The 21,965-nt window shown below is 40.9% G+C and overlaps 2 long non-coding RNA genes across 3 annotated transcripts; one reads left to right on the top strand and one right to left on the bottom strand.

Annotated features, from left to right (window-relative positions):
- Positions 1 to 4,074: 4,074 nt before the first annotated feature.
- On the bottom strand, positions 4,075 to 15,614 carry LOC112644850 (uncharacterized). Its single transcript, XR_003126811.3, has 3 exons — positions 15,438 to 15,614; positions 15,162 to 15,309; positions 4,075 to 9,664 (listed from the first exon to the last, which is right to left on the bottom strand). It is a non-coding gene; the product is annotated as an uncharacterized LOC112644850 (long non-coding RNA).
- A 74-nt stretch (positions 15,615 to 15,688) lies between these two features.
- On the top strand, positions 15,689 to 21,713 carry LOC112644851 (uncharacterized). Of its 2 annotated transcripts, XR_003126813.3 has the most exons (4): positions 15,689 to 15,968; positions 16,174 to 16,216; positions 17,272 to 17,473; positions 21,550 to 21,713. It is a non-coding gene; the product is annotated as an uncharacterized LOC112644851 (long non-coding RNA). The 2 variants fall into 2 exon arrangements; XR_003126812.3 differs by lacking the exon at positions 17,272 to 17,473 and having other exon boundaries at positions 15,699 to 15,968.
- The last annotated feature ends 252 nt before the right edge of the window (positions 21,714 to 21,965 follow it).

The raw sequence follows: 21,965 nt of genomic DNA, 5'->3' as shown, positions 1-21,965 counted from the left end.
GACAGGCAGGCCAGGTTAGCAAGAATGCCCCCAGCCCAGGTGTCCCCTCCAGGGGTCCATTTCAGTCCACTGACCCCACATCTGCTCTGTGGCCATAAATCCCGCTCCTTCTGGCTGCATTAGGAGTTGAGTCCAGTCCCTCCCTGCCCCTCTCTGGGCAGTGCTCCTGGCACCTGTTCAGGACAATAGTCCTCAATAAAGTCTCCCTTCCCATGATCACAAGTGCCCGAATCCTTTTCTCTTTAGCAGCATCTCTTCAGAGAAATTTCCAGAGGAATCACATCTCTGGTCTCTCTCCTCTGCCCCAGTGTCCCTCTGGCCCCTTTCCAACCAGGTGAACACATGGTGGGAGCCAGAGCCCAGGGACCCTGATGATGGGGTTTGTGCCTTTGGCTCTGGGACACAGAGCTGGATGGAGAGAGTGGTGGAATAGACGTGATCTGAGAATGTCCAGAGCAGTCTGCTCCTCTGCTCCTGGCCTCCACCTTCATCAGGACAGAGCACAGGGCCCCTCACCAAAGTCCCCTCACCTCACGACTGCCGGGAGGCTGGCCAAGAGACCCTCCCCATTGATGCAGGGAAAGTTGGGCACCCCGAGGATTCTCTAGGTTGAGAAAGAGGTGGGGGCGGGGACACAGCAATGACTTACTATGACACACACACATGGTCTCCCATCTGACCCTGGGCCTGAGTCCAGAGTGACAGACTGTATGGCCTCTTCTTCCAGCACTCGGCCTGTGTACTCTCCTTCCTAAAGCAGAGGCCATAATCACCAAGTGAGAAAAAGTCTAAAACCAGTGCACACCTGCTCCATGGGGGTGGAGGTGGCTCCTCTCCTGGGGGTTAGTGACAGGAGCAGAAGTGGGGAGTGAGGACCAGTGGGGTGGTCATGCTCCGGGTTTTTCTTCAAAATGCTGCATATTACATATAAACTAACAAGCGTCCCATGAGATATTTAAATATCTCTGATTAGGGTGCATTAATAATAAGACTAAGAAAACAAATCATCAGGAATTGTAATAAACACTTTAAAAATCATATGACCAATGACCATTAACGTTTGCTGCACACAATGGACCAGTACTTCGCAGAAAGGGAAAGCTCCATTGATTGAACTCAGTAGACTATTTTGCATATCATTTGATTTCATTAAATTTCCCCAAATTTAAACTAAGGCTGCATCCTCATTCTTGCCTGGGCAAAAGCAATCTCTTTTTTCCAGGACTCTATGTAACCAGCCACCTATGTGATGATTTCAGACATAAAACCATGATTTATCTCAGAAAAGCAGAGCTTCGAATCTTGAAAAAACATTTCTAATACTGAGTCAAGATTAAATATTGAGTCATCCAACATCAGTGTATGAATTATACGCCTTACCATCCCTCACTTCTCTTAAAAACAATTGGTTGGTTTTGCCTTTTTTTTTTTTTTTTGGTGTTTTTCTTTTTTAGTTTTTTTTTTTCCTTTCTCTTATCTTAGCATCAAAACTATGAGCAAAGCACTCCTGCTTCCCTGTATCTGTTCTCTTTGTTCGATAGTAACATTAATATCTCTAAGTTTATTTACCTTCTGTGGGCAAATACCCATTACATCAAGATTTTGTTCAGAACATTTTTCTCTCTCCCTAGGATTATAAAAGGGAGTTGTTTTCCTATGCCTATTCCATAAATGTTTTGGAAAGATTAAAATGTCAAAGGCCGAGGGAACAAAAGTCACTTAGAACAAACAGCCTTGTATAATAATACCCTCCATGTCATAAGACTTCTACGTGTTTATTTAGAGTTAAATGAAAATGAGACAGGTTGGTAATGTTGCCTCTTTAAAGCCTTGATGCTGCCTTCAGGGGCCAAAGACACACATAATTTAAAATTATTTACTGTCAAAAGCCCTGAACGTAACATTCTTTAAAACTTTCCGATAATGCAAAGCAATTTCATTACCCTTGATTATAATGTCTATTCAGAAACCTATGTCTGTGCTTGTGTATCTAAATTAAATATTTATTCATCCTTATTTGGCATGTTGGTATAAAATTCTTCTCAAGATAATCAACAGGATAATAAGAGTATCAAAACAGAAAGTAGAATAACAAAGTGCGAAGCAAATATACAACTTAAAGACTCAGGATCACAAACTTGAATTCCTGGGATTTTTCCAGGCTGCCTGGTTCTTTCCCCACAGCTGACATGTAGGGTGTGTGGCCTGCACCTGCCTAAGACCAGCGACCACGTGCAGCACTCGGATGGGCTGCAAAACCCAGCTCCTCTGAACAGACTCACTGAGTCACAAAGTGCGTTCTTGGGAGCGAAGAGGGCCACGGTGATACTTAACAGGCTTTCAAAAATGTTTATTATTTTACACACGATGCAGTGCATGATATATGCCCGTGTCACCCGTTAACTAAGGTTTCCAGCAGACAGCACACAATAGTTTTAATTATGGAGCACAGAATTGAACTGTGCAATGGCATAAATAATATTGCTGGACTGGAATGTGCTGGGGGAACCTACGAAAAGGACAGATCTGATGGCAGGCTTTCACCGCATAGAAATAGTCCAAAGCTTCCCATTGCCTCCAAGAATCATTTTACAAATGATTCATTTCCCAGACTTCTTTGAACACTACCCCACAAACTCTCGGACCTTCTGGCCACACATGTCTTTCTCCCCCTTGCGTGGATCATACCAGCAACTCACAGGGCTTCATTAATCATCTAGGCTGAGTGCATCGTGCATCTCACTTCCAGTAACCTTCCTCACAGACCCTACAGGATTCTTAGTCCTGTTTTACAGAAGAGGAGCCTGAGACCACGAGAGATGAAATCACACAGCACCCCAGGCTAGAAACTGGGCTACACAGGATTCCAACACAGTCCAGGCTAGGGAAAACCTTTGCTCTTGAAATTCTTTCCTCCATTTTATGCAATGAATGGAACAGTCAAACAAACAAAATAAAACAGAAAACCTCAGAAAGCTTAAAAAAAAATTTAGGGACCCCTGGGTGGCTCAGTGGTTGAGCATCTGCCTTCAACTCAGGGTGTGACCCCGGGGACCTGGGATAGAGTCCCAAAGGGAGCCTGCTTCTCCTTCTGCCTGTGTCTCTGCCTCTCTCTCTGTGTCTCTCATGCATAAATAAATACAACCTTTAAAAAAATTAAAAATAAAAATAAATCATTTAAAATTATATCATTCATTAAAAATATTTCTCAAGATTATGAAAATAAAGACAATTCATTGAAAATAGGGTCAGGAAGCCCTGAAGGGGACGTTCTCATGCTCATACCTTTGGCTGTCCCTGGACAAACATCAGGAAGAGGGAAGAGTTACTTCCACAAGGGAGGACCTTACTCATACAGGAAATTTATGTCCTGATTTTAGGAAAAGGAATGATGATCCCTCCCTGCCCCAGCAACAACACGTTCACCACCTTTCACCACCACAACCTCCAACACCTGTTCTTCTCCCATGAACTTTTGTTCAAAACCCTGACCTTAGGAACAGCCGACCTTCCCCTTGTCTCTTCAGACCTGCCCGTGGTTCACCATACCTTGCAGGTCCCGAATTGTGCTTCCTCTGCTATTCCTAAATAAACTCACTTTTTCCTTAAATATAATTATGTTTACCTTGCTCAATGTGGAAAGTACGAAAGATTCAAAAACTTAGAAGTACATGAGGATGTGCCACTGCCGTCCCCCAGTATCATAGTCTCCATTAAGAATAAGTGAGGGGGTGACAGGTGTACACCTCCATCCCCTTCGGTATGTTCATCACTACGCTGAGACACCGTGACATCCATATGTGCATATATACATGCATGTGCTGCGTGTGTGTCTGCATGTGTGTGTGCGCGCACATGTGTATGAGTTCTCTATTTGGTTCCCTGAATTATTCATTGATTCTTATCCATATTTTTACACTTTTATTTCTTTATACATTTCATGGTGTGTTATGATAGCTGCTGAGCAAGTACCCCTCATTTTTTCCCTGTCATTTATTTAGCTGGTCCTCTATATTTTCTCCTTCATGTGAACCTTGAAATGAGCTTGTCAGGTTCCATAAAAATATTGATGTAATTTTTATTAGGATTACATTAAACTCATCAGGTTGGGGAGAAGTGCTGGATCGAGTGGACCCTTCAGAACGCCACTCTGATCGTCATGTATTTATGTCTTTTTGACATGCTCAGGTGAGGTGGTACCATTTTCTCATGTGGCACAGATTAATTATTGTCATTCAGCAAATTTACTCAACTGAGTTGATCGGGACACAGCTCTTTCCTTCGGAGGTCATGGATCTCACTCTTTAAATGGGGTGTGATGCATTTTGGGGAGAGTTCCTGGACTATGTCTACAATTTCTCTTAAGATATTTTATTGCTTGAGCTAGTTTTCATCATTTTATCACCCAGATCTTTGAATTCATTGGCTTCAAGTCTTTCACATGGTCTCCTCATTCTTTCTGAGACGCTGTGGCTTTCTCCTAGCCAACTTCTGCAGTCCATAAGCTGCCCGTCCATTCTCGTGGATGTGGTATGGCTTCTGAGTCCCCAGTAGTAGGAGCTGAAAATGATTAGTCGGCCATACAGAAGGAGTTTGCAGTGGGAATGTCTCAGATGACTCCCCTCTGTTCATCACTTACCACTCCTGTTAGTACTTTGATAAGTTTTGAGATGTGTAATACTGTGTTGTGCACCCAGCTGCTGAAGACCCTCTCCACGGACTTCAAACCAACAAAATCACCTTGTTAGCTGATACCCAAGAGTCCACCTGCTATTTACATGGCACCAAGTCCACCAACTGGTGGGTATTCATGATGTTCGTGTAGCAGTATATCCTTCATGTCATTAAATGAGTATAAAAATACAACTTCACAGCCCCACCAGGAGCAACTGAGCCCCTACACACCCTCCAGGAGCACTCCTCTATCTTCAGGACTAGCTTGCAGACCTTAAGTAGCGCACTCTATCCTCTGTGTGTCCCTTTCTATCTCACTGTCACCCTGACAGCTCAGAGGGCAAAGCAAACCATCTATCACTCCCAGGCTCTCCCCTACTTCACACACAGCTGTGATCAGCACTGTGGTCAGCTGTGATCCACAAAGAAATGATGGAGGGTTCAGAGGAGCATGCTTGAGCCCAGAGGTGAGGGTCTTCCGGCATAAACCCGCAGAGCTAATAACACAAATAGTGACAGCAGTTTCTATCTATCACTAATACACCAGCGCTGGTTATTCTGTGTTGACATCACCCTTTAATTCCACAACAACCATACAGTGTGATGCTTTCTTATCTCCATATTTATGGCTGAAGAAACACAAGCTCAGAGTGGTTCAAGAATTTTGTTAAGGTCACACAGCTAATGAAAAGCAGAGCCAGTAGTCTGACCATTTGGCAAAATGAATTTTTATCTTTGGGACTGAAAACAAAGAACCCAGAAATTAAAAAGAAAAAAATCAGATTTATAAATGAATAGCTATCATTTCTAAAGCTTCTCGTTCCTCTATATCAGGAGTGTAGGGAAAGTGAAGGTTATGTGGTGAGCATCACAGGGCATATCAGCCTTTCTGATGCTATGAGACCATTGGGGGAAATCACTTCTTTCTGTCAGTTCCTGGTGATACTGAGCATACAGAAAATTATAAGTCTTTCATTCTGTAAGGCAGCAGTAACTATTCAATAGTTTACCACAAAAAGCACGTTTGGTTGGTCTGAGGTTCCAAAAATCTAATTTTATTCATTTTCCAGGTGTAACGTAGGAAGAGATTTCAAATTCTATCTCGTGAAGAAGCAAGCTGTAGAAACAAACCAGGTGCCCCAGTGCCAACAGTGGTTTGGTCTCCACCACACAGGAGGACACGTCCAGTGAAGACGAGTGAGGATTGCTCATGATCTCTGTGCTGTACCCCTCTCCTGTGCAGCCCCCCAGGAGGTAGTGCCAGCCCAAGTATGGCTGGGCCAGAGAGGAGAATGAGAGTGCAGGCTGTGGCACTCCGCCACCTGGGTTGGAGGCAGGGAACCTCCTAGAAGTGCTGCTTGCCTACACCTGTACCTCCAGAAAGTGGGGAATGATGACGTTTTCCCATAGGATGGCCTTGGGATATTGGTGTGAGCATGCACCCAGCACCCAGCATTCAGCAGGTACCCTGTGTCTGGGACCCATGATCTGTTCCTAATAATAATCCCTCATTGGGTGGGAATAGGGAAACTAGAAGGAATATGCACCCCAAAGATCTGGGTGGGGTCTTCCCCGACAGTCACTGGGTTTCCAAGCTGATGAGGGCATCTGGAGGACAGACATCCAATGCAAATGTTCTGAAATTAAAGGAGGGTATTATCACCCAGTAGTACCATAAGCAAGGACGACTCGTGCATGCCAGCAAGTGGAAAGGTCCAGAGTCTCAGGCTTTCACTGAAGCCTCTGTATCTCCCCAAATCCACTGTTTCCAGAAGGATTTCACCCTCAGGAAGGACCGCGGCCCCCTGCTCCCTCATCTTAGACTTGAACCCAGAGAGAAACCAGTCTCCTCCCTCCCCAGGAAAGCTGGTAAAGTCCCAGGAAGGTCACAGCTGGCCTCACACAGCCCACACCCACCTCTGGGGTGAATCCTATTTACCAGGAGAAGGAAAAATGGAATAGAGGGGAACAAAACAGTAGATCCCTCTCACAAAAAAAATATAGCTCCATTTGGCACATCAGCATGCGTCTGAGTCTACAAACCCTCAGAAAGAATTCCAATAATTATAACCATAAATTTGAAAAAACTCTCTGCCGGGTCTGGAAAAGACTTGCATGTCAGTTCCTCAGAAAGTCATTTTCTCATGACATACAACACAATATTTGAGAAAGGGAAAAGAAATAATAATGAGGAATGCCTACAATGACATTGAATAAAAACAGATTCTTAAACATAACTCAATAGAAGTGTTTCCACTGCTTGTAGTTTAGAAGCTGCTCAATAGCTCACCTCACAGTTGGGTTTTTTTTGTTTGTTTGTTTGTTTTGGGTTTTTGTTTTGTTTTGTTTTGTTTTTGATAAGATGCTATGTCCAGCTGAGGATTCATCACTCCAAGGTCAGACTAACTAAAGCGCTCACTGCATATAAAATTGACTTTCGCTCCTACGGAGAGACGCTGATGAGTCCCTCTCCAGAATGCCATGAAATAGCACAAGCACAAGAGCCACGCTGGGTAAACGAGGCTCCTCCGCAGGTCCCCATAGGGCCTGGCAGGGAATGGCAAGCGCCCCAGGCAGGAAGCAGCACTTGGGAGATGCTAATTAACAGTGACAACCATGAGGGTGGCCTTTTTTTTTTTTTTTTTCAAAATCTATTTGCAGACACAAAAAGGAACCCAGGACTCAGTAGAGAAAAATATCATAATGCCTTTTAAGAGGCAATTCAATGAGAGTGTTATGAGATATTGCTTCTTCGCATTTGGTTGTTAAAAATTATCCTTGATGATTTTGTATTTCCCATTCCCACTTGGGGAAGAGAACAGTTCTCAGGTTGGAGTCATTCACTTAGACTCAGGCAGATAATTCCATAGTATCAATAGCTGTTGACTGCCCAATGAGTAGATTTGGAAGGCTTTTAAGATCTTAAACCCCCTTAAGGAAGCTCATGTCCCATGATCATGAAACATGTTTTGTGATTTTTGGAATATACTGTTCTCTGAATTTTATTTAAAGAGTGGCTTTATAATGCTCATCGTACTGTCTAATGTTAGACAGGAGTTGTTCACAAATATCTGTTTGGGTTAGGTTCTGCAGGAGGAATCGAGGTTGCCACACAATGATGGAATGTTCAAGAAGACAAGCTCATAGTTCATTGGTTACTTACAATTCTCTTTCTTGTTTGAAAGCTGTCACCTGCTCTGAGCATTGTACCTTTGTGGCAAGAGGGGTCTATGCTTCCAGAGAGAATCAGGGGCCAGTCCCTGACGTGGAGCATCTTTGGAGTGTTCCTTCGTAATTCCCTTCACTGCATCATAATTTCTTGCAATCTGCCTTCATTGCCTGGTCATTGACTGATAAAGATGTAAAGTGCTAATGCTCATTGATGGGACACAGTAAGTTGTCTTTATCTGCCTTGGGGATGATGGCAAAAAGACATTTTTGAAAAATCCTAGCATTTAGGGAATCTCTTCCATGTCTGCTCTCTTCATGGCCAGATTCTGATTTCTCAGCTTCATGGAAACCAGATGCCAGACGGAAAGTCAAAGGCCCTGTAACTTTCTGGACTCCTGGCTCTGCACACTACTCACCCTCAGAGATGTTTGCTCCTGGTACTGGTATAACTGTGACTTCAGTGAAGTTGTATTTTTATACTCATTTAATGACATGGAGGATATACTGCTACACGCACATCATGAAGACCCACCAGTTGGTGGACTTGGTGCCATGTAAATAGCAGGTGGACTCTTGGGTATCAGCTAACAATGTGATTTTGTTGGTTTGAAGTCCGTGGAGAGGGTCTTCAGCAGCTGGGTGCACGACACAGTATTATACATCTCAAAACTTATCAAAGTACTAACAGGAGTGGTAAGTGATGAACAGAGGGGAGTATTCCTTGAAGAGACCTGACCTGAGGGCAAATCTGTGTTGGAATCGATGGTCTTGATATTTCTTGCTCAGATAAATGAATGTCTCCTAACAGGAAATTTGCTTTGATGCCTTTCAGTACTTAGGATGAAAAAATATTGGAGAAAAAAAAAAAAAACATTGTCTTGAGAACTTAAGAATTTGTGAGATTTTTAAGGCTAAGAAAGAATTTGATTGACTTTTTAAAAATCTGAATTAACTCATGTCTTAAAACAGTCTGTCGTTTTAGCCTCAGTAATGGTGACAGCTGGTAATCATCCAGAATAATGTGATTCCCAAGCATTATAAGACTTCATTTTAAATTGAAAGAAAAAAGTAATTGTATGGTGACAAAAAAAAAAAAACTCTATAAATTCAGTAAGACATTAACTAGATTGTGCTACCGTTTCTGGGAAAAAATAAGACATGAATATGTGAAAATGTTATTTATATAATCATCAGACAATGCTTAGATTTCATGTGAGTTAATGGACATTTTGATAATTTTTCTGAGGACTCCCAGGGATCTCTGGATCACACACAGGGAGTCTTTTGGGTAGGTTTTCTCAGCAGATAAAATCAAATATGGTGATTTCATGCATATACCTAGCAATTTGGCTTGCAGCATATTTAAGAATAAATGATAAGTATTGGGCATTCCATTTTTGTACAATTTACATGTTTTCCTCGATGGAAGCTGACAAGGAAAGGAGAAAATGAGATAAAAAGAAACAGAAATCTCTTCTTGCACCTGAGCTCCTTGTAAGGTGCTAATGCACTTTAGACATGTGAGAGATGGGCTGGCCATTCAGAAGACTCCTTTCTCACCAAGCACATAGCCACATCGCAGTTTCATTTTTCTTTGGGAATTAGATGTGGCCATGTGGCTATTCTAGAGAATGGAAGTAGCGTGGTGCTTGCTCCTTGCAGGTCCAGCACCCTAATGCTAGCCAGGCATGATTTTCCAAGCTGTTTTCCCTTCCAGCTGGCTGGCATGGACACAGCATGGTGTATGAGCTTGAGAGCCACATCCCCCTGAAAATGGCAGCACCGTTGGTGGACAGAGCCCGGGTCCCTGCAGGACCACCTAGAGGGGATCAAGAGCACTGACTTAGAAATTGACTAAGTAGGTTTTTATAACAGCTAAACAGCTAAGCCACTATATGTTTTGAATCTTTTGTGATTGTGACCTTGACTAATGCACTATGTTATAAATGTTGAATTACCCTTAACCAGTGGTGAATCGAGGGTCCTTAAGATTCTGTGAGATGGACCAAGAAATGGAGAGTAGAACCTAACTTTCTGTGCATATTCCAGGCCAAACTCACACATTGTCTAAGTACCAGTAGTATATCTTCCATGTGAAGTGGAGCATGCTTGAAAAGCATTTGGCCTAGTTTCATGTTTACCCCTTCTTGACTGAAAGCAGATGTCCTTTCTCTCCTGCCATTTTTTTTAAATGCATGGCTTCCCAGTGCCACCCCACACCTCCCTCTCCCCCAGGTTCTATTCCCATTGTGACAACATTTAATTGGGAAGCAGGATAGAACACTGTCTCAAACACTGTGATTTGGTAGAATATGCTATTAGGTTCCTAATTCTATGAGGTGTATAGATGTGAATTTTAAGATGCCTGTTTAGCATTTGTCAACAGCTTAGGAAATGTATCAGGAGATGAGTGAAAAGCACATTTCCCCAGATGAATTTGTTTATTTTTAGTACTAACAGGCCGTCATGGACTGAGTCATCTAAACTACTACTGAGAAGTCAATTGTCATTTTATTTGCTTTGTTTTTTTTAACCTTAAAAACATTCAGATAACTTGTCTAAAGTCTGGGAATAAATATTTGCAAAAGACATCAACAAAGAACTGTTATCCACAATATAAAAGAAGTCTTAAAACTCAACAGTAAGAAAACAGACAACCTCATTTTATCATGGGCCAAAGACCTCAACAGACTCCTCACCAAAGAAGATATGCAGGTGACAAATAAGCATAGGAAAAGATGCTCCACGTTTTATGTCAGCAGGGAATGCAAATTAAAACAGCAATGAGATATTACTACACACTCATCAGAAAGGCCAACATCCAGAACAGTGACAACACCAAATGCTGGTGAGGAAATGGAGAAAGAAGGAGTGTCATACATTGCTTGTGGTTACAACCACCCCAGAAAACTGTTTGGTGGTTTTTTATAAAATTAAATGTATCCTTACTAGAGGGTCCAACCATCACACTCCTTGGGATTCACCCAAAGGAGTTGAAAATTTTTATGTCCACACAAACCTAACTTGGATGTCTCCAATGGTTTTTTTTTTTTTCCAATGGTTTTATTCATAATTGCCAACATTTGGAAACAAACGAGATGTCCTTCAGTACATAAATAAATAGTATTTCAGTAGATAGATAAGCTGCAGTACCTTCAGACAATGGAGTATTATTTAGCACTAAAATATTATTAATGTGCTACTGAGTTCTAGGAAGATGAGGAGAAAACTCAATGCATATCATGCAGTGAAAGAAGCCAGTCCTACTGTGTGATTCCAATTCCATTACATTCTGCAAATGACAAAACCCAGGAGACAATGACAGTAAGTAGCAGTGAAAGTGGGAAAGGCAAGTGGTCAGGCATGGAGGATTTTTAAAGCAGTGAAAATATGGCATACAGTATCATGATGGATACTTGTCATACACATGTCCAAACCCCCAGAATGTGCAACATCAAAAGAATCCTAGTGCAAAGTAGGGCTTGGGGAACTGATGACATGTTAGTATAGATTCATCCTTGGTTAAAAAAAAATATTGTACCATTTTGGTTCAGTGTGTTGATAATGGGGCCGCCAGATAGGTGTGAGGTAGTGGGTGCATGGGAAGTCTCTGTACCTGCCTCTCAATTTTGTTAAAATGATTCTGAGAAACTCTGTGGATCTGCTGGCAAGAAAGAAATGACACTTAAATTGAGTGGGCAGGGCTGTACCCCATTGCTAGCAACTGCCAGGTGTTGTCGCCACAGCCAAGCCTGAAGGGGTCAGGTGGGGAGCCCTGTAGTAGCACCTAAAGAGGAATATTACTCAGCCATTAGAAACGACAAATACCCACCATTTGCTTCAACGTGGATGGAACTGGAGGGTATTATGCTGAGTGAAGTAAGCCAATCGGAGAAGGACAAACATTGTATGTTCTCATTCATTTGGGGAATATAAATAATAGTGAAAGGGAATATAAGGGAAAGGAGAAGAAATGTGTGGGAAATATCAGAAAGGGAGACAGAACATGAAGACTCCTAACTCTGGGAAATGAACTAGGGGTGGTGGAAGGGGAGGAGGGCGGGGGGGGTCGGGGTGAATGGGTGACGGGCACTGAGGGGGGCACTTGATGGGATGAGCACTGGGTGTTATTCTGTATGTTGACAAATTGAACACCAATAAAAAATAAATTTATTATAAAAATAAATAAATAAAAATAAAAATAAATAAATAAAGAGGAAGCCTGGTGGGGGGCTGGCTTGGCAGGAGGTGTTACCTCCCTCAAGATGCTAATTGACTCAGTGTCCCTGCAGGGAAGAAGTAAATACCCCAAGCTTACTCTTCCCCCTGCCCTCATCCTTTGTTGAGCTCTGTTGGCTAAACTCATCTTGAGGTCTGAGGGGCACCAGGAAAGATAGAGAGGCCGAGAGAAGGGTCAAAAGATGTGACTCTTGCTTCCTCATTTTGTCACTATTTTAGAGGTGAGAGAATAGTCTCTCTAGCTCAGCTACTTTCAGCTTCATGACTTGGAGGCCTTTACCTAGCCCCAGTGAGCAGTGATTTTGCTCCTACAAAAATGGGAATGAAAGGTACACTTACCTCCTGAGCTCACTCTGAGCATATGCAGGGTGCCTGACATATACTTGTTCTCTGTAAATGTTAGTTATTTTTTTTATAATGCCGATTTTTTACACCCTTTTTGTGTTTCTGTTTTCAATTTATAGAGGGTGACAAAAACAGCTGTTTAGTACAATTTGCACATACTACAATGTGGCTTTCCAGATTCCTGCCTTCACGTATAAGCAGCAGAAAAAGGCGTATTTTCAGTGCTGAATGTTAAGGTATAATAGAAAGAAGCAGCTATGAATCTATACTTTTATATTCTCTTGGCCTTGGGAAAGATTTCAGTCTGCCTGTCTCATCCTCTTTGGCAGGTTTTTTAAAAGCCCCAAGTATTCAAGTATCTTATAAATCATGATTTTCATTTCCTGCTTATACATGAAGATCTGAAGCTGTACAGGACCCCACAAAAATTAGATGGAACATCTGACATCTGCCTAGTTATCAAACTATTACTCTACAAATTCTCTCTTCCATGTAGCTCTGACATTCATGCAACTTCCAGCTGGCTCCAGAATTCGCAGGAATTTAATGCAGGGAGAGTAAGAAATTCCAGAGATGAAGACCATCCCAGAAGCTGCCTGGTCAGCAGCTCTCCAGGCTTTACTGAGAAACTGGAGGTTTCAGGATATTGCAGTAAGATTCTAGTCGCTCTAGGAACTGTGAATGTAGCTATCATATTGAATCCAGTGACAAATAGCATCTTCCTGGATGTGCTGGCATCTTTTTGGGGTCTAGCCCATGATAGTTGCTTGCTGTATTGGCAAATGAAGCAGATAATAATTAAAATATGAAGCGTCTGACAAATTACCTGAGAACACAGCCAGCGGTGCTCAGTTTCTCATGAATCTACCTGGTTCTTCCCAACAGAAGACTCGGAGCACACGATGAGCTGGATGGGTCTGTACTCTTAGTTGAAGGCTCCAATATGAATCTCTGGCCTGTTTATCTTTATCTCCAAAATGTAAATTGTATACTTCACAGCGATTAGACTGTGAAGTTCGGGACAGCTGGCCACATGAACAAAAGAAAGAACACGTAGTCCGTAGAGGACAGCAGAGGTTTCTGCACCAAAAGATTCTGTGCAGTAAGACACCAGCATCGTACGGCCATCGGCCTACGAACACTTGTCAAGTACATAATCATGATCTACGAGAGAAGCCCTTAAAAAAATTAGCCTCAATAGATGACTCTGCCATTTTGCTTATAAATTATGTGCTGGGCTTCTAGAGAGACGTGCACTCAAGGAGCACAAACGGTGTCTCCTCAAGGGACCCCATCCTGGTGAGTGTGTGCATGAGAAACGTGCTTGGGAAAGGCAGGCCCCTCACCAAAGGCACGGGGGCCAGGGGTCAGCAAGGCTGGGAGACGGAGCAGTGACGACGAATCACCAGGTCAAGCTGCTGATGCAAACGAATTCAGAGAAGGATCCAGAATAAGTCCAGTTCAGCGAGTGGATCTGTGTCACCCATAAAGCTAGACAGAGAGCCAGATGTGTCACATGTGGACCATGACTGAGCCTCCTACCATCCTGGGGTCCTGGGATCGAGTCCCACATCGGGCTCCCTGCATGGAATCTGCTTCTCCCTCTGCCTGTGTCTCTGCCTCTCTCTCTCTCTTCTGTGTCTCTCATGAATAAATAAATAAAATCTTAAAAAAAAAAAAACACCCACAACCTACTCAATGTTTTTTAACAAGAGATAAGAAGCAGGGAAAGAATGAGGGCTTAGTCATCATTAGCTATATGCTACACACTATGTTAAGACGTTCACATGAATGATCTGATTTCATCCTCAAATACATATATTAAATGTTCAGGAAGTCTCTACCATTACCCTATTATTTTTATTCCTAATTTTTCTTTTACAGACACCTGCGTAACTGAGGGGTGAAAACGAGTGGAGTTTTTAGAGAGAATTTCAGACTAGAAAACAGGAAAGGGCCCGAGGCACTAGCTCTGGATTCTGGCACTGGGCTCAGCCAATTTCTGTTGCAGCCGTGAGGGAAATCTTCTGTAAATGTCAGCTCAGCCAGGAAAATTTATTTTTGCTCTGCAGTGTGATCTTGCTGAATCTCCTGTTGATTTCAAGAGCTTTGAATGTCTATGGCTTTTCCAAAGTAAAGTGATCTTGACCTGAGGCTCTGGCTCATTTAAATATATCTGTCATGTACAAAGTCTATGCATATATTAGGGAAATATTTCTTGCTTATAACATCAAAAAAAAAAAGGTGTGTTTACAACATCCAAAGAAAATGTGCATTTGCTCTTCTGTGAAAGAAAAATGAGTTTAAGAGTCTCTTCTTTTTCTTTGTCATCCGTTCCCTTTCTACCATCTTTCCCAGCAATGGGACTATGCTTTTTTTAAAATAATTTATGCTCCAAGTATAGCTTTTGTTGTCCTGGATAACAGAAAAAATAAATAATAATATTATCTCTTCAAAGAATACACATGTCTTCAAACTCTCAGGTCTTCATCATGGTGGAAAATTTAACGCATGAAAAAATGAAATCAAATCATTAAATCCCAGAAGCTATCTCACAAAACAGTAGCTTGCCAGTATAACTTTTCACATGACCCCTGAGCCAAAACATTTAAACAGAGAGCAAGTTCCCTTTTAAAAACCCATTGATTAAAGAAAAGTGGAAGTAGGAACACCAGAACTTGTAAATAGCAGGTTTTCAACAATGTGACTGGAAACCAAGGAATGTTGCTCACCTTCACAGTGACCTTGTTGAATGAATGTTCAGGAAAATGTTGCCAAAACGTTCATCATCTGATGGCATTAAAAAATATATTTCTCATGGCTGAGTCACTCTGGGGGAAAACGTTGACCAATGTGATGATACCACCTCAGTCCACTTGCCTTCAACATTTTGCATGTAAGAAATCCCAAAGTCCAGTTAGACCCTGATAAATATAATTGTCCTCTATATTTTGTTCTAAATAGAGAACTCAATCTCCTAATTCTAACCATCTCTCAGATGAACTCACCTTGAATATTCTGTGTATCACGACAGTGATCCACAACAATAATATGGGCTTTTGTTGCAATCAAAGGTACCCTTTACCAGTCGATACCTCATACGAGGAGCTTGAGAAGAGTTTGAAGGTTTCAAGCCATGTCTCAGCTGACTGCCAGTACCACATTATGTACTCGAGTACCCCCTCTTCTGGGATTTATAGCTCAGAGCCAAAGGGTCCAATTGTTCCTCTGAGCTTACATCATAAACAAGTCAAAAGTCTCAAGCAGGGCATATATAGAGGCATCATTCTGAGTGAATGGCATTTTTGTAAACAGTCAAAGCATCACCAGGATGGCAGCAGTGGAACTCTGTGAGTCATGCCATAATCATCAGGATTTCTTGGCCAATTTATGAACTGTGCTCATCTGTAGAAAATGTTTCATTGGAGCGATGAACAACAGTCGGCTCAGGGATGTTGGCTTTTTTGATTGAGAGCTCCAGGCCTACAGCAGCTGAGTATGCTGAAAACTTGAACTACGGAGAATGCTTCTTTCCAATGGTTACTGATGGGGTTTCCCACTGGTTGATTTTGTGAAACAAACAATGTGGTAGAAAATAATTGGTTCTAGGAGGGCTTGAGTTCCACACTTTCTGGGAGTGGGCATCTCACAGCTGCCCATACCTTCGCTTGAGTGGTGCAATGCCAAGAGAATTGCCCACGGCAGACTGCTAGGGTAACATCTGTACTTGATCTTATTTTACAGGGCATTATATCTTAGAAAATTCATCAACAGAAGACATTGAAAGGTAAAAATTTCTGGTTTGGAATTCAAGAAGATGGGCTAAATTTAAAAAAATTCAGCTAAACTTTCCTTTGAGATCCAGAACTTGAAAAAAAAAGTATAGCTTTTGATTATTAAATTGTATTATAGTGGAGATACTGGCCAGTTCAGTCACAAATAAATAAACAAAAGATGCAAAGATGGGTGTGGAAGGAACAACCAATGTTTATTACCAGATGACATCATTTTACATGCTGTTACTCTAAAGTAATCTATAGGCAAACCATGGCAAGTAACAGGAAAAAAAGAAGCTTCTTAATGTTACTAGATACAAACTCAATGTACAAAACTCAACTGTATTTTTATATGCCAACCATACAGAACTAAAAAATAATGGTATTAAAGAGACTATATATTGCATAATAGTGTGACAAAGACAAGTATCCAGGAATTTATCTAAGGAAAGCATAGACAAAACTTCATGGAGAATATTCAAACCCATACTAAGAAAAATAGTAAGAGATTAAACACTTGATATCATTAGTTCAAAGACTGGAATACTCGTTATTTTAAATAAATCACTTTCCACCAAAGCGTATCAACAATGAAAATCCCTGATTCTTGTTCAGAATTTGGTGAGCTAATTTTAAAATTTATAAATGGAAATACAAATGGCCAAGAACAGTCAAGCTATGCTTAATGAAAACATGCTGGGAGGCATGTTCTAACAGATACTGAAGTTTATCATAATGCTAGAGTAATTGGGGGGGGGGGGTGCAGTCCTTGCACCTGGAGAGTCCAATAGACCAACCACGTAAGCTTCACAGAAATAGAGGCTCCTCTATAATGTTATTTTCCACTATTCTTATTGATAAAATGGGGACTGCAATAGCCCTTCTGATAAATGGTGCTGGGACAACTCTGTTGGGGGAAAAATGCAGTGACTCAGACCTTAAAAGAACGAGTACATAGAAAATTGATTGCAGGTGGATTAAGGGAACGAAAAAAATAGCTAACACTGTGGAACTTTTAGAATAGGGCTTATCTTCATGACCTCAAGGCAGGTATGTCTTTCTTCAGTAAGGCTCAAAACCCCCTGGCACTGAATCTCCGTGTGCGTGCTGGTGCATGTGAAAAACTAAAGCATGTGATCACATACCCCGTGGGTGGAAATTTAAAAAGAACTTTACGAAATGCCAACGACTCAATGAAACAAAGCGTGATGGATCAAGAAGACTGGGAGAGCTGAAGCAATCTGCAGAAAGAAATGCATGGTTGTCAGGTCAGAAGACAACCTGAATTAAACAATATATATATATATATATATATATATTTTATTTTAATTCTTAAGGACCAAAAATTTAATAACAACCAAAAAGATGGACACATACATATATTTTGGTAAATTTGTATAAATACCATAAAATAAGAAAACAGGAAAAGTTAGAGAGCAGAGGGTTAAAGAATTACATGATAGAAACAATTATCAAAACCTACAACTGTTTCTTTGAAAATACCTACAGATCAGACAAAAGCCCAGCAAGAAAAATCGGATGACTCCTCTTCTTTGTACAAGTTGTTTCAGGAATGAGAAAGGAGGGTCAGTTGCCCCAGGAATTTTATTACCAATGTGACTAGATAAGGTCATTGGGCAAATAATGACAGTCAGCCTTACTTCTCTGATTCTGCCTATTGGACTTTGATGAAAGTTATAGCTGCCATCAAAAGCTATATGTTCTCTTTAGGAATTTAATGGAAAATCTTTCAATAATGGGAAGACTTATGACATGGATGTTTCAAAAATATAATCTACCAAACATGACGTTATACTGTGTTACACAGGTAACAGAGAGCCCTAAAGCATTCTTAAGAGCCCTTTACCTTAACTACAGTAAGAACACACTAGTAGATAAATGTGAGTGGAAGTCCTTTCTTGTCATATTTATAATTATTCTGTGTTACAATGAGATAGAACGCTTGGAATTTTTTCTAGTCATTCTGTGACATCCTAGTTTTTTTTTTTTAAATCTAAAGGTTTTATTGTTAACTCATATGGTTTAATTTGTGTATCTGTTTATTGAAATTTAAAATTTTCATTTATTAAAAAATTAAAATAAATACATAAAAATAAATTTATTTTTTTTAAAAAATAAGCATTAAATATTGAATCAAATTTTTCATCTGTATCCCAGCACTACGATGATTTCCTCTTTCAAGTCTCAGTGCTTTTATCTTATAATGTCACTGCTCTAGAAGTAGATAGGTTTTACCAAGTAGTCAAAGCATTTGTAAGACTAAGCAGGTAAAGGCATCTGCTAAATCATCAGTTCTCCAGTGTGATCTGAGGACCCTAAAGGATCCCACCTCTTACAGAGAATTCATGAGGCCAAAGCTATTGTCATAAGAAAATGAAGGTGATCATTGGGTTTTTTTTTTTTTCACTGTATTGGTAATTGCAATGATATTCCAAAGCCATGTGGGGATAAAGTAGCCAAAGCCTCCGTGGAAACCAAGCAATGGCTTCAAGCTCTATTGCAGACATTACATTCCCCACTACTATCATGCACGTTGAAGTAAGTGCAGTTCTACTTAAGAATGTAACAGTAAAAGGCATTAATGTTATGAAAGCTCAATCTGTAGGTGTGCTTCTGTAATATCGTGTGTGCGGAAATGGGAAGCATCCGTGGAACTCACTAGGGCCCACTGGGGATAGAGTCTCAAGGAAATCACTTGTGCGGTAACAGCACATTTTTCGTGGAGCACCATTTCTGCTTGATAGAACCACTGAGAGATTAGCCACAGTCATTGGACTTGGATTTTGGGAGACATTTTCTGCAAAATGAACAAAATGGACCTGTCAATTTGGGGAACATAACCGACATTATCTGTGTCCAATAGTAAGCTTTGAACTTTCAAATGAAAATTAGAATCTCGGATTTTTGACAGCTTCCCAATACTTAACAGACTTCTCTGATGACGTGTGTGGTGAGATCCTAATGGGTGTGTTTTGATGGTGCAGAATCAAACGTGTCAACATTTGGAAGATCTGCATTAGTCAGGGAATCAAGAGTTTTGAGGCAACCGATATATGATGTTCCGCTGTCACACATGGGCAAACAATTCATTTTTAGTGTAAGACAGACCAGTGGATTTTATGTAAATGAATATGAACAGTTAATTGGCATGGTTTCAGATTCCACAGTGCAACTCACCTTTAAGAAACTACTACTTGTCGGGATGCCTGGGTGGCTCATTGGTTGAGCATCTGCCTTCTGCTCAGGGCATGATCCTAGGATCCTGGGATCGAGTCCTGCATCGGGTTCCCTGCGAGGAGCCTTCTTCTTCCTCGGCCTGTGTCTCTGCCTCTCTCTGTGTGTCTCTCATCAATGAACAAATAAAATCTTAAAAAAAAAAGAAAGAAAGAAAGAAAGAAAGAAAGAAAGAAAGAAAGAAAGAAAGAAAGAAACCACTACTTGTCAAGTTTTGTTAGAGTACCAACAAAGAATATCCACAACAAGCTGATGAGGCTATTTGAATATTCCTCCCTTTTCCAATCACATTTGTAGCTGAGACCAAAATGTCTTCATATACCTCAAATAAAACAACATATTACAACAAATTGGTTGCAGAAACATATGCAAGAATCCAAATATCTTTAGAGCTTAACATTAAAGATAGCAGGAAAAATGAAAAACAAAACCAAAACAGTGGAAAATAATTCCACTCACTCTTGACACTAATTTTTGTAAATATAGTTATCTTTTATAAAAATATGACAAAATATATACGTTAATGTGTAATGGTTTTTATTGTCATTTCAAATAAATTAATAGCTTTTAAGGCTCTCACTTTTAGTTTCTAATATGGACGTAATACGGTAAAAAGAAGCTCTATGGAATCTTCATTTTTAAGAGTGTAAAGATGTCTGGAGAGCAAACCCTTTGAGACTCCTTGAACTAGAGATATATGTAGTAACAGGCTATGTATTTAAAGCAGAAAAAAAACAGAAGCCACCCACCAAACAGAACAAAATTTAAAATACATTGGTAATCAAAATAATTTAGTTTGTAGAGAGTATGCTTATTCAGTGGGGCAGGTCAAGCCTAGGAAACTGGATGCTATTAAAATCACTGGAGCCCGGAGCAGGGGAAGGGGATTAAAAAGGAATTAAGAGCATGGAACACTTGTGGTCCTACTGGGGTGGCTACACACAGATCTACAAGTATATCATCAGCCTAATGAAGAAACATGAGGAATAAGGAAATACAGAGCTTTTGTTTTCCTGTTTGAGTGGTCAACCTTTGATAAATTCAACTTTTTCTGGGATCAGTGGGAGTCAGCATCATGGGTTTAGACCTGCCTTGCCAGCTTTATAGAAGTGCCTCCCTAAATTTCTCCAGCACTTTGTGGCAGCTGCTTCGTCCCCTTTTCTAGATGCATCCCCATACCTGTGTCCTTTCAGTAGGCAATCTAGATGTTTTATCTTCTCTGAGCTTTATCACAACATAATAATGAATTCACTGGAGTCATTAAAACACAATTCAATGACTAACTACACTGCCATGACTCAGAAAGTCCTTGACAATCTTGAACTGTATTCCGAGAGGAAAAGTAAAATCCAATGGCTAAAATTCTAAAATAAGTCCAGGAAATAAAACAAGACAACATACCATCACCACAAAAATTTTTGCACGATTATGTATGGAGATCTCTGGATCTCTATGGCTTGTTCTGATAAATGTATATATGGAGTCAATAAGACAAATGAATTAAATATAAACTGTTAACAACAAGGGTAGATTTTTGAGAGACCCAGTAAATAATTTCCTCTCACCTGAGCTCGACATCTCGTGAGAGCTAGATGGAGCACCAAATGATCTCCACATTAGTTCTGATTAATTTGGGGAGGACTGTTCAGCTGAAGACCAATGAGCCTGTCAATTCACTCTCCAAGGTAGACCTTGGGATGGTCCCCCAGGAAGAAAGTCCCAGTCACCAGGAGAGACACACTTACTCATGTTACTCTCTCCCGTCGTTAAAAGAAAAGCCCTCAACTCAGTATTTTTGACAGGATTAGCTCCATCTAAGTGAGAAACTTGGAACAAGGCTTCCAGTGGCTGTCGCCTGCATCTCAGACTCCAAAGAGAAGATGAGACAGAAGACCAAGGTGTCCAAGGGACGTCACTCCCCACAGAGCCTAGGAAAACACTGGCACTCTTCCACAGGACTGGGACAGCTAATGAGGATGATAGCAAACACTCATTTACTGATTACTCTACGGGAGTGGTTTTAAATACATTAACATACATTCATATTCAATCCTCATCTCAACCTTACTATTTTTTTCTCTTTATATAGGAGAGAATGAAGCCACAGAGAACTTAAGTCATCTCCTGAGGTCTCAGAGTTCCTAGATTGGGGCATGGAGTCCCAACTTCAAATCGCCTGGACATCTCCGAACTGACAGGATTTTTAAAAATACTGAACTCACAGCCGGGGAATAAAAGTAGTTTTGAAATTTATCAATAGTATGTTTTCTTTGATTCAAGACCACTGTGGTAGCTGAAATATGGTGAAGAACGCTGAGCATAAACATTTGTTTAAACCCCATCACGGGGACACCTGGGTGGCTCAGTGGGTGGGCGTCTGCCTTCGGCTCAGGGCATGATCCCAGAGTCCCAGGATCGAGTCCCATATCAGGCTTCTTACATGGAGACTGCTTCCCCTGTCTTTGCCTCTCTCTGTGTGTCTCTCATGAATAAATAAATAAAATC

Source organism: Canis lupus, chromosome 1 (genome assembly GCF_003254725.2).
Source record: "Canis lupus dingo isolate Sandy chromosome 1, ASM325472v2, whole genome shotgun sequence".
In the NCBI taxonomy this organism is placed as follows: domain Eukaryota; kingdom Metazoa; phylum Chordata; class Mammalia; order Carnivora; family Canidae; genus Canis; species Canis lupus.
This window is presented reverse-complemented; position numbering and strand designations above follow the sequence as displayed.